This window comes from Cavia porcellus, unplaced genomic scaffold, assembly GCF_034190915.1.
Source record: "Cavia porcellus strain 051 isolate PalLab524CR breed Dunkin Hartley unplaced genomic scaffold, mCavPor4.1 scaffold_28, whole genome shotgun sequence".
Classification (NCBI taxonomy): domain Eukaryota; kingdom Metazoa; phylum Chordata; class Mammalia; order Rodentia; family Caviidae; genus Cavia; species Cavia porcellus.
In genome coordinates this window covers 38544975-38557054 of record NW_026947511.1, presented here as the reverse complement: position 1 = coordinate 38557054, position 12080 = coordinate 38544975, and the positions used below count along the sequence as shown (strand labels likewise).

The window sequence follows — 12080 nt, the reverse complement described above, 5'->3', positions numbered from 1 at the left end:
AAGGATCACTTAGGTCTGCTGGTTCAGCCCTGCTCCAGGGCTTCGCTCATCCTGAGCTTGTCCCCAGCTGATGGAAGGACAGTGTCACACCATGTCTGGGGATCCAGCAGCCCCGAAGCGGGTGAGCTTGGCTTACTAGGACGAGGGAGAATAGAAGGTCAAGGGCTGCACAGACTAGGGGAACTAAGGTCACAGAGAGGAGCAATACCCAGTGGTGTTGCTCATTAGAGATGTCTGGGCTCTGAGGACCCAGGGCAACTGGGGAAGGGGCTCTGGGAGATGTTCACATCCTGTGCTCGTGTTAACATTTTAATCTCTGTGTCATCCAGGAGAGCTGGCATTTTCCTCCTCTCTGAATTTCCTTGCTTTTTCCCTATATCCCTGTTGGAGAAGAGAACTTTGAGGATGACACACACAAGTTTCCTTTTAGCAATAAATCGTATCAAGGACGAAGAGGTCACTGTGGGCAGAGGATCTGCTGGATTTGAGGGTGCCCCTTTTGTATCTCCCAGGACCCTAATCTCCCAGAGATGGGGTGAGGCCTGGGTTGCAGGGAGGGGGCACCTGTGTCTCCTCTTCACACTCATGTTGACCACTGTGTAGCTTACCTCTTTCCATCAGGTACTTCTGGTACCTTCCTGCTCTACAATGACCCCTCTTCAGTGTCATTTCCTGGCCCCCAGTGGCCTCCCTGAGGCAAAGGTGCTTTTTAGTTTTACTCTATCACCTGTACTTCTGGTTGCTTGTGATGGAGCCCTTATGAGGGTGGGGACCTGGGGAACATTTCTGAGACAGCTCAGAGCAGATGCCGTGGGTACCCGTATGAGCTTCTGCTCCAGGGTCCATCATGGCCTGGCCCCGGTGTTGGTACTGGTCTCAGGTCCCCAGGTTTGTAGTTAGCATACACACGGGGTGTTGCTGCCAACACACACACAATTATGCTGTCCTTTAATTAGAAACCTTCTTTTTTTTTACTAGGGACAGCCTCTGTTGCTTGTCAACAAAAACATATTTGTACCACGGCCTTAAAACACACACACATAAATTGCCAATTATTTGGCATTCACAGACCCTGGCAAGACACAGGCAAGAGCTGTTTGCTTTTCCTTAGACCAAATTAAGACTGCCTTTCATGGCAACTTACTTGTGGGGGTAATTTTCCACCTCATTTAATTAGGCTAATTGATTCAGCTGCCTGGTCGAGGGGCCACATGGTGCTGGGTGCTTGGGGCAGATTTCTCCAGTTCTGCTTGGACTTGGCTTTGAGCAGCAGCCTGATTAGCCTTCCTGTTTTCAGACCCAAAGTGGCCTTTTTTAAAACTCGTGCATCTGACTCTGCGGCACACGGATAAGTACACGCGGGGAGCCGCTAATTTACGACGCTCTCTGCCAAGGCTGGATGTAACTCAGGTGGGGAATTTTACCCCAGGGACAAGGAGTTCACTGCGGCTGAGAGGGAACTGAAACACCTGGATCCCGAGAGACAGGGCATCCGGCGGATTCCTGCGTAACTGTATTTGTTGCCCAGAGTGTCAGTATGGACTTTCCAGGAGACTATGTCTGGTGTGTCCAGTTCATGGATTGTTATGAGTGGATTTTAGGAAAAGAAAAAATGGTGTAGAAACAGGCTGGGGAGCCCTGATCCAGTAACCAGAAATTCAGTGTGCTCCACTGACCTGGCTTAAGGTGGAAATTTCCACACCAGAGAACTTTGTTTCAGGTACAACATTATTAAACATCTGTACAAAACGACCTCCAGTCTGTGGATATAAGGTGTATGAAACATAAATGAGCATTTCATTTAGACTTAGGTCACATTATCAATATACCTCATTATGTATATGCAAAGATTCCCAAGTAGAAAAAAAAAATCGGAAATCCAAAACACTTCCAGTCCCAAGCACTTCACATGAGGACTGATCAGCTTGTGCAAAATGAGTCTGCCCTCCTCTCCATGTTCTCCTTCCTGGCTCTTTCCTGCCTCTTGTGTGCTTAGTTTGATCTTGAGTGTGCAGGAATGGCCACTCACTCACTGAGCCTGTGTCCATAAGTTGTCCCTGAGGCCACGTCCATACACTGTCTTTGAGTTTTCAGGTCTGAACCATTGAACCCTCATTGCCACCTGATAAGCCGGGTATGATGCTGGACCCATGTACAGAGGGGGAAACTGAGGCAGGGGAGGTAATATGGTTGTGAATGATTCTGCCCTGAGTCCTACAGCCTGGGGTCAGGATTCACTCTTTCCTTTCCCACCACTGCTGGAAATGCTTCTGGCATTAAAACAACAACAACAACAACAACAAAAAACCCAAAAAACCAACGGGCAATTTTTTGTGTTTTGCAGTGATATATAAAGTCCTCCTGGTAGATTAGTGAGGGAAAGCAGACTTTGTGTCAATATTGGGCAGAAACAGAGGTCGGCGACGTTCCAGTGAAGGGCTGGATGTTGAATACATACGCCACATCTGGTCTCTGTTGCGGCTCCTCAACTGGACCTTGTAGCCTGAACCGGTGTAGATGGTGTGTAAACAAATGGGAGTGGCTGTGTTTCAATAAATCTTTATTTACAAAACCAGCAGCCAGCCAGAGTTGACCCACAGGCTGCTGTTTGCCAACTTGTGGTTTGAGAAAAGGTATTCATATGAGCTTTAATGATCACAGAACAGTCTGCACGCAAAATAGAACCTACATTCTTGTTTTTCTTATCATCAAATTCGTTCCATGTTTTCAAGCCCAGGCTGACACTTTGAGGCTCCCTTTGTTCTCTTTTTCCTTCTGACAGGTGACAGTTCTGTGGGCTGAATAAACCTGAATTTGCAAATCTTCCCAGCCTAAAAAGTAAGGTGGTCAGACCACCCAGGGCCATGGCAAATGGTGGGGTGAGAGACCAAGGCCCTCTCCAATAAACAACCTGGACTGTTTATTGAGTTTTTGAGGCTACACACCCTCAGAGAAATTCCGGGAGCCTGTGGTTGGCAGAGACACAGTGTGGGGTGTAGCCTGTTGTCACTGACTGAGGGCCAATGTACCCCTGTGCCGATGCCTTCGAGAACACCTCTGTAACCATTCTTCTGTCCTCATTAAGTTAAAATTGCAGGATGATTCTTTAAAGCCAAGTTAAATACAGTGAGGCTTGTTGTGTGAGATTCAGGCAGTGCCACCTAGCGAGGAGGATGCCTGGTATCAGAGCTTCTCTTGGAGGGGTGGGAGCAGAATATGGTGCTGAAGAGGGGGGTTGTGCCTCCTAAAGAAATTGGCGTGTTAATTACGATAACATAGCTTTACAAGGAGAAAGAAGATGAAACAACCTCAACATTCTCACAACAGAAAAACAATAGGTGTGAAGATTTAAAAACATAAAATCATAGTGTCAAAATGTGAAATTGATGTGGGGAGATAAAGAAAAAATATATATATATCAATCACATCATGTAGGCAACTTGACCCACAAGGCCAGGAAAGTACCCCTCAAAGTGAATGATTTAGGCATTTTTTAAAGGAAAAAAAGCTTTAAATTCATGTGTAAAAACTGAATTTTTTTCCCAACAAGATCTTGGAACTTGTTAAATTTTATTCATTCAGTTGGTGTTTACTGAGAACCTTCTACCTGACCCTGCATTGGAATCTAAGATATAATGATATACAAGACTAAATTTCTATCCCCAAAGGACTCTCTGACTATTTTGTGCTCACTGTAGTATAAGTGGACCTGGTGTCCTTATCTGGTCCTCCTTACTTGGACATTTTCCCAGGTAAGTAAAGGGAAATCCATGTCTACTCAGGGTATACCCAGTCTATGCTCATTATCCTAGGGATTTGTTAGTAACTTCACCATTCGAGTCGCCAAATTCCTCAATTTGGTTAATGGCTCAGTCATTCCTCTACAGGACCTGATGAATGATCAATCTAGGAATACATGTCTTTACCCGATGATGGGCTCATCTGTCCATGTCTGGTTGAACTAGTAGGGAACCTCAATTCAAAGCAGAGTCAGTTGGATTCCCTGTCTTGATAATTTGGACTGAGACCCAGAGGCTGAGACAACTGGAACTGATCAAAGGAGTTAAAGTTAGGTGGCCTGCTGGCCAGATCTGTTGCCATAACAACCTGAGGACATACTTTCCAGTCATTGTTATGGAGGTAGAGGAACCAAAGGCTTTGGAAAGAAGCCAACAGGGAAAAGATGATCCTGTTTTCTTGTCATTGCTCGTTCAGACATCAACACTGGGCTAGTCAGGAAGCGTGGCTCCTACCACTCCTCATCCCCGCTTCCGGTAGATAGTAGAGGACATCCAGAGTGGAATGAGATCCCTATTTGGGGAATGCCATGGGCTTTCCACACTATTTTCTATTCTCTTCCCAGGGTCTCTAAGTCTGGAGTCAAAGGGTGAAATGTCAAGAGAACCACTTACAAGTGTTCATTTAGAAACTTGAAAGCTATCCAAGCAGACATCTGATTCCCTGACTGTGATGTCTGGTTACCAGGTTTGAGAGCTTATATCTGAGAACAGAAAGAACCTTGAAACGAGAGGCACAGAAAGCCACAGAAGAGACGAGGGTTGTTCCTCTATTGTTCCTGGTTCAGATGAGTATGGCAAATGGATCTTGTGTGTGTCATGGGCTCTGAGTTTGTGGTTTGAAAGGGGGATTGGAACTTAGGGCCATGATCTTGATAGAGACTAAAGCAGTTTGGAACATAAAAATAAGTGGATAAATCCATTGGCTGGAGGATAAGTGAAAGATGTGACATGTCCCTGGAGGCCACCTATGCCTACAACTGCTGCTCTAAACAGCCCATGTCAGCAAGGCTATTGAAACCACTGCTGGACCACCCTGAGTTCATAGAAAACAAACCAGGTCAGTGGTTATGGCCACCGAGGTCTAGAAAAGTCCTAGCATTCACCTAAGAAGATGTGTCCCTTTCACTCCTCCCCCAAAGAGTAGAGAAGAGGAAGTAAGGGGTGTGTGAGAAACACAGTGTCTTGCCTCTCCAAGTCCAAGTGTAGCCTACCCTGAGCTTGGGAAGGGGAAAGGAAAGAGCTTTCACTATGCATAAAAGGTTGGAGATTTGCAGTTGACAGCACTGACTCCTTGTAAAGAATGCAGACACTCATTCATCTGGGCTCAACAGAGGTCATGTTGTTCTCCAGGTGGGGATTTTCCAATAATTCAAGGACCTCCAAAGCTCAACTTTACAGGATGGCATAAACAGATTCCCAATCTATCTGTGGCATCCAAATTCCATGGGATGAGAGGCCAAGGGGAACAATTAGGCAAGAAATGTCTCTCTTTATGGGGAGTACAATGAAAAAATTTGAGAAACACTAATTCAGGAAAGAAAAATAGAAAATGGGGCTCTAAACTGTTGGACATGGTTTTTCCACTTTCCAAGACATATGTAAATTCCTGTCCTGATGACTCATGCAAGAGACCAGATTTATAGATGGTCTCTGCTTGTCATGGAGATCTGCCTGTTTTCTGGCTCCCAGGGAGGTCCTAGACCTACAGGAGTACCCTACACACCCTAATCTTGCCTGTGGGTTTTCCAGGCCACTCATTTATTCCAGAGACTTTAGACTAGAAGGAAGAGTTTCCACATCTTGTCCCTCAGAGACACGTCATCCCAGCCTGTTAGCTGTGCTCAAGGTCTATGCGCATTTTTATGATTCAGCCTTAGATGAATGTGGTAAAGTCTGGGATTGGATGAGGAAGACTTATTCCACACCAATAAAAAGGCAGAATGAGATCTTAGAGTATATAGCAAGGCAAAGTAAGCCCGGCGAGAGTTGGATGCATTCTGCTTTGCTTGTTTCTAGGGACAGTTACCATGATCAGCTGCATCATTCTCTAGTAGGAACTGTTGGCTGGTTACAGGCTTGAAACTGGCTGGGCCTGAGGCAGCAGTGTGGATGCCTCTCCCCTCTTCTCCCCAGCCTGGTCCATCCATGCCTCCATCTTTTATAGGATACTACCTGCCTGTGAAACTCCAGCATCCCGGCAGAGTACCTGTGTCAGTGTTGGCATCCTGTTCAGCCAGTGCTGGCAACATCTGCAGCAGGTGAGGATGGTACCGAGATCAGGGAAGGAATGGCTTAGCAAGACCCAGAGATACTGTAACCCATTTGCCTAAACCAACTGTCATGTTTGTACTTTCCAGCGATGCGAAGCTGTTTTAATATTGAAAATCAACCAATATAATTCACTATATGATCAGACTAAAGAAAAAAATCATGAGCATGTCACAGGATGTGCAAAGGGTGCTTGATAAAACTTGATACCTTCTTGTGACAAAAAGTCTCCAAAAAGTAGGGATAGAGGGAACTTTCCTGAGTTAATCAAGATTATCTGCAAAAACACAGAAACCCTACAACTGACATTGCACCTCGTAATGAAAGGCTGATTCTTTTTCTTTAAGGATTGAGAGTGAGTGATGGTGTCCACCTTTACCACTCTAACTGTACACAGTGCTGAAAGGTCCAGCCAGAGCCAGGAGGGGTGTGACAAGAATCGAAGCATACAGATTAGCAAGGAGGTAAATAAACTACCTGTCTGCGAATGAAATGATTGGCCATGTAAAAAATCCTTGGGAATCTACACATAAAACCTCTGATAACTAATAAACGATTTCATCAAGGTACAGAATGTAGGGTAAACATACAGAAAGCGACTCTGTTTCTGTATACTAGCAATGAGCATACGGACCTCTAAGTTAAATTTAAAAAGCAAAATAAAAGAGATAATAGGAGACAGGGAGATTGAGCTTCTGGAAATGAGAAGAGAACCAAGATTCGGGGATGGAGCAGGGGAGGAAAGAGAAGGGGAGGTTTACCCCTTCGTTCTCTGATGGTTTTCTGTGTTGGTTCCTAAAACTCCCAGTGGGTGACTTCTTGACTTAACAAACCTTGGGCCTCTTGTGTTTAACTTTGCCCTCACAGTTTCCAAATCTTTGTCTTCTTGCTCAAGTTTTCATGTTATCTGTTTAGTTACAGATTCTGGGGTCTAGAATCTAGATCAATACTTTGATCTTTGGGGTGCTGCACTCTATGATATGACTTATTTTTAAAATTATTATTTTTTAATTTTCAAGAACTCTTATTCTTTTATTTTTATTTTTACTTTCTTTTTCCTTAATTTTTGGTAGCTGCCCATTCATGGTTTCTGTAGACAAACTGTCTTCTTACAATTCTTCCTGTATACTAAATATACTTTTGGAATATGTCATTTCTAGTCTCTGAGTTATAATTGCTCTCTTTAGTCAGCTGATGCAGCTCTTTTATGGAATCAGCTTTTCCTCAGTGGATGAGATGTGGTGAGATTCTCTGGCTTTGGAATAGGACTGAGGAGACCAGGCTGACTTGGGGCTCTGTCTGGGCACGTGGGTGCAGAATACCCCAGAGAACTCACAGAGGGGGCTCTTTATGTGTCTATAAGAATCTAATTGAGGTGATGGTTAGCGATATCAAAAGATTCATTTTTATACAAATGCAGACACAAGCCAACATGTGGGGCCAACTCTCAGATGATATTCTGGAGGCAAAAGCTACCAGTCGGTGTCAGGTGCTGTGAAAGGGAGCTCTGTGTCTGCTGCTGAACAAGGACTTCAAAGACAACAAACAGCCTGACGTTGCTAGGAGAGCCTCAGCGGAGTCCAGGGGCTGCGGGAATGACTGATGCTCATGGTTGACCAGGAATCATTGTTTACGGTTTATATGTCATGTTGAGAATTTTCTGTTTAAACAGTTAGAGGGATGTATATTTTCTTTTAAAAAGTTGTGTGATCCCAATTAAAAAAAAATAGAACTTTCAATGGATGAGCTTTATTTATCCGGGAAATTTACTAACACGAGTGTCAAGTAAGCATTCATCTGACGGCAGAAGGGGGTGCGGGGCTTTCTGAACTTATTTCTTAAAGGCATGTAAATATTTTGAATTTCGCAGAAAGACAAAGGATCTTATTTGAGCTAAGAAGTTCATGAAAGAAACCTAAAGAGAACTCTGAATAAAGAATGTATAACCAGACTAGAGTGAGCCCTGCACACCCTTCTAGCCCATAAGAATTGTCTGCAGCACTTAGCTCAGAGTTTTGTGCCTGATAGGTAGTTGATGCATGTACCTGTTGGCCAATTACATCACACCAAACTATAAATAAGTGTTCTGTGCACATATGTGAGTATACACACACACACACACACACACACACACACACACACATATGTAAGCAAGTTGGCTTTTATCCAGTAAGTATGCAGACATGAGGTTATGTTCTAACCATTCTGGATAGCATTAGAAAGCCCAGAAACACAGCTTATAGCAGAAAAATTCAAATTATTTATATACTGTTGGGGACCACTAATGATAAACTGACATACAGTCTGTCTGAGGCTCTCCTTGCCCCACCTTGTGGCCCAGTTTTGGAATATGGAAATCCTGTGTTCTCTAAGTCACTGCTGAAACCTTTTATTTTGTTATTGATAATGGTTTTTTTTTTTGATACTAGAAATTGAACTTGCCAGGCAGGCACAGGGCCCCTGAGCTATATCCCCAGCCCCAAATGCTGAGATCTTGATGGCCAATGAGGTTGTAATGCTCACAAAGCAGGATGAGGCCTGCTGGGCTGAAGACAGTACAGGGAAAACTAGTACTGAGGTGTGGGGGTGAATCTTACCTTGTTTCCTTTATGAGGTTAAACTTGCCTGACCAACTATGCTGGTCCAGAAAAAGCACTGGACCCCTACCCGCTGCACTGGCTAATAAAACAGTGATGAGCTAGAGAGAGAGTCTTGGTCTTTGTTCCCAAAGAGCATTTATTTTTCCAGAGCCCTATTTCCTTGAATTTATTTCTTTTTCTTTCTTTCTTTCTTTCTTTCTTTCTTTCTTTCTTTCTTTCTTTCTTTCTTTCTTTCTTCCCCAAGAATCAAACTCAGGACCTTGCACTTGCCAGGAAGACACAGTGCCACTGAGCTACATCCCTGGTCCCTCCTTGTAATTTTTGTCTCTTGTTCTTTTTCTTTCTTGCCATGTGCCATAACTCTGGGCAGGAGACTGTGGACTCCCTGCAGGGGTCCCTGGCAACTGGCACTGTGTGCGGAAAGGATCTCTGATAACACACCTTTGAGAAATAAGTGTGTTATTTGTTTTAAGCTATGGAATCATCAAGAGGCTGTCTTTTCCCTACAGTACATGTCTGGCACCTTTGTGAAGAAAATCAGATGGCTAAAGGCACACAGGGCTGCTTCTCTGTTTTCTGACCTACATGTCTGTTTTTATACCAGTACCATTCTGTTTTTATTATTGTAGTTTTGTAGTATAACATGAAATCTGGTATTGGAATGCCTCTTGCTTTGCTCTTTTTGCTCAGGAATGGTTTGGTTGTTCTGGGCCTCTTCTGTTTCATATAATTTTAGGATTTAAAAAAAGTTTTGTGTTCTGGACTTGAATCAAGGCTGGCAGCTTCCTGATGCTGTTGGCTTCAAGCAGGGGCCTAAAGAGATGTTGTTCTATAATCTGTTGGCCATTTCAGAACTTGGGCAGTGAAATGGTCAATTCATTAGAAAGAAACAGCTTGAAGCAACCTCTCCTCCCCAGCCCGCGCGCGCAGCTGTGAGCATGGCAGGCTGCGGCTGTCCAGGACAGGAGCCACCTGTGTTCACTGGGACTCATGACATGCTGGGACCTGGAGTGCTGGGAAACCAAGCAACCCTCCCCACCTCCCTGTTTTGTTTTGTTGAACTTCAATATATATGAAAGTATGGACAGCTATTTTGAAGAGAACAAGAGACTCTATGACAGCCATTAGTGACTTCCCTATGTCTGGTTTTGAAGACCTAAATTGCCTTCCTCATTCTGTTTGGATCAGATTTATAGTGTGTTGTTTTGTATGAATTCTCTGTATGTGAAAACATGGACAACTATTTGGAAGAAAACAAGAGACAATATGATAGTGAAGATCTCAGGTTGTCTAGCTTTGAAATTTGTATCTCTTCCATTGCTTTCTTATGTCCTATTTTGTTCTGTTTTTGTGTTTAATTTTACCCCCTTTAAAATAAAAATAAAAATAAAAATAAAATTATTCCTGGTATTTTATAGAGACTGCATTAAATCTATAGATTATCTTTGGTAATATGGCCTTTTAAAAACTGTATTAATTCTGCTTACCCAGGATCAGGGAATGTCTTTCCATTTGCTGACATGCTTTTCAATTTCTTTCTTCAGAGTACTGTAATTGTCATTATAGATGTCTTTTACCTCCTTGGTTAGGCTGATTCATAGGTATTTAATTTTTTGAAGCTATCTCAAGTGCATTTGCTTTTCTTAATTTCTTTCTTGGTGGGTTCATTATTGCTGTATAAGAATGCTATTGATTTTTGTGTATTGATGTTGTGCCACCTGGCTGAAATTTTGTGAGCATCTTGTGGTGGAGTTTTTTGGGTCCTCTGTGTAAATGTTTATATCATCTGCAAAGAAAGATAATTTGGCCTCTTTCTTTCCTGTTCCTATGAAAGAAGCATCCGCCAGGCTGGAGGTCTAAGAATGTAACTCAAATTACCCAATCTTTGCCTTCTTCTTTACATTTTAAAAAATACCAATCAGCCTTCGGTTCTGACCCACTTACTTCAGGAAAGTATTCTATATGATGGCAGTAGATGATAGAGAGGTGGTTTCAAAGGCAGAGGAAATCTTCTAAAGTACTAGTGTTAGACAAAGGAACTGACCAATTGTGTGGCCTTCCAAGGGCAGCATTATTTCTGCCACTTACATATTTCTAGAGAAATTAGTTCTACTTTCTTGCTATCCAGAGTGGTTAGGATGTGACTTCAGGCCTGCATACTTAAGGGATAAAAACCAGCTCCAAAATGTCCCTCAGATTCGTGAGAGTTTTAAAGGAGGCTGTATTTGTAGGGACCCTGGGTCCCATTTTGCGTATGTCTGGCTCTCAGCTGGAGTAACCTGCTGTGGCCTCTCTGTTCTCTCCTCTGGGTGTGATCAGCGGTGACCTAACTCCAGCCGCCCTCAAATCCACAGGGATGTTTGTGCTCAGCCTTCATTACTGGTGGTGGGACATCAGGTGGACCTGCAGGAGTCTGCAGCAAACGCAGGGCTGCCCATTTTGGGCCATCTCTCCACATTGACCTCGCTAGTGGCTTCCTCTAGCTTTCCAGAGACTGCTTACATTCCTGGAGTGGACCCCGGTTTTCTATGTCTTAAAGCCTAGGCCCAGTGAACTTTTGGTCTCTAGGAGAAACAGGAAAAGCTGCCCTCCTGGTTCAAAGATTGCATCTCATTTTTCCATTGTCCTGTCTTATTCAGATAGGATATGCCATATGTATATGCCCAATGCTGTCTTCTTCCATTGACCTTGGAGGAAAATAACAAAATAGCCTTTGATCAGTACATTTTTCAAAGTCTGCTTCTTCTTGACTTGTCCATTGTCACCTTGACAAAACCTTCTAGAAGTGACCATGTATTGCTCAAGCTCACCAGAGCCAGTGCTTGGGGTTGTCTGTTATACCTTTTCTCTATTTTTCTCCTCATTCTCATGCTCCTCTGCCTCCCTACAATTTCTTTCACCGCTTTGTAAACCATAACTGTGCTTCCTTTCCTCTATAAGGCAAGGCCCATATATCCATGGGCTCTGTTGATATAGATTAATTCAACACATATCTTTGGACATTTGTTGCATTCTAGTTACTGCTGCCAGACTACACAGTTGGCTCCTTTGCAGGAAGATGTCATGAATTCATCTTGCTAGTGTGACATGTGCCCAGTGGCCCATGTCTGGGAGTTTCTCAAAGAGAAACAAACACGGAGGAAGATCACAGTGTCTATGTCTGTGAGGGCTGCTGAAGATTTGTCTTGATTCCAAATGGCAGGAATAAAATCCATCCAGGCAGGGTGCCTTAAGAAGCGACAACAAACCAGACATAATATTCTCATGTAGATTTTACTGGATTCCAGACAGAAACCATAAATGAGTGTTTATTTTTAATCTCCCCTGCAAGGGTCATTTTAATTAAAGTCTTAAGGGGAGTTGGTGGGTGTAGCCACCGGACATCTGACCTAATGTAGCTTCACTTTCTTTG

General features: G+C 43.5%; 1 non-coding gene across 1 annotated transcript; it reads left to right on the top strand.

Moving 5' to 3' along the window:
- Positions 1-9426: 9426 nt before the first annotated feature.
- On the top strand, positions 9427-9563 carry LOC111757980 (small nucleolar RNA SNORA2/SNORA34 family). Its single transcript, XR_002792233.1, has one exon. It is a non-coding gene; the product is annotated as a small nucleolar RNA SNORA2/SNORA34 family (small nucleolar RNA).
- Positions 9564-12080: the final 2517 nt, after the last annotated feature.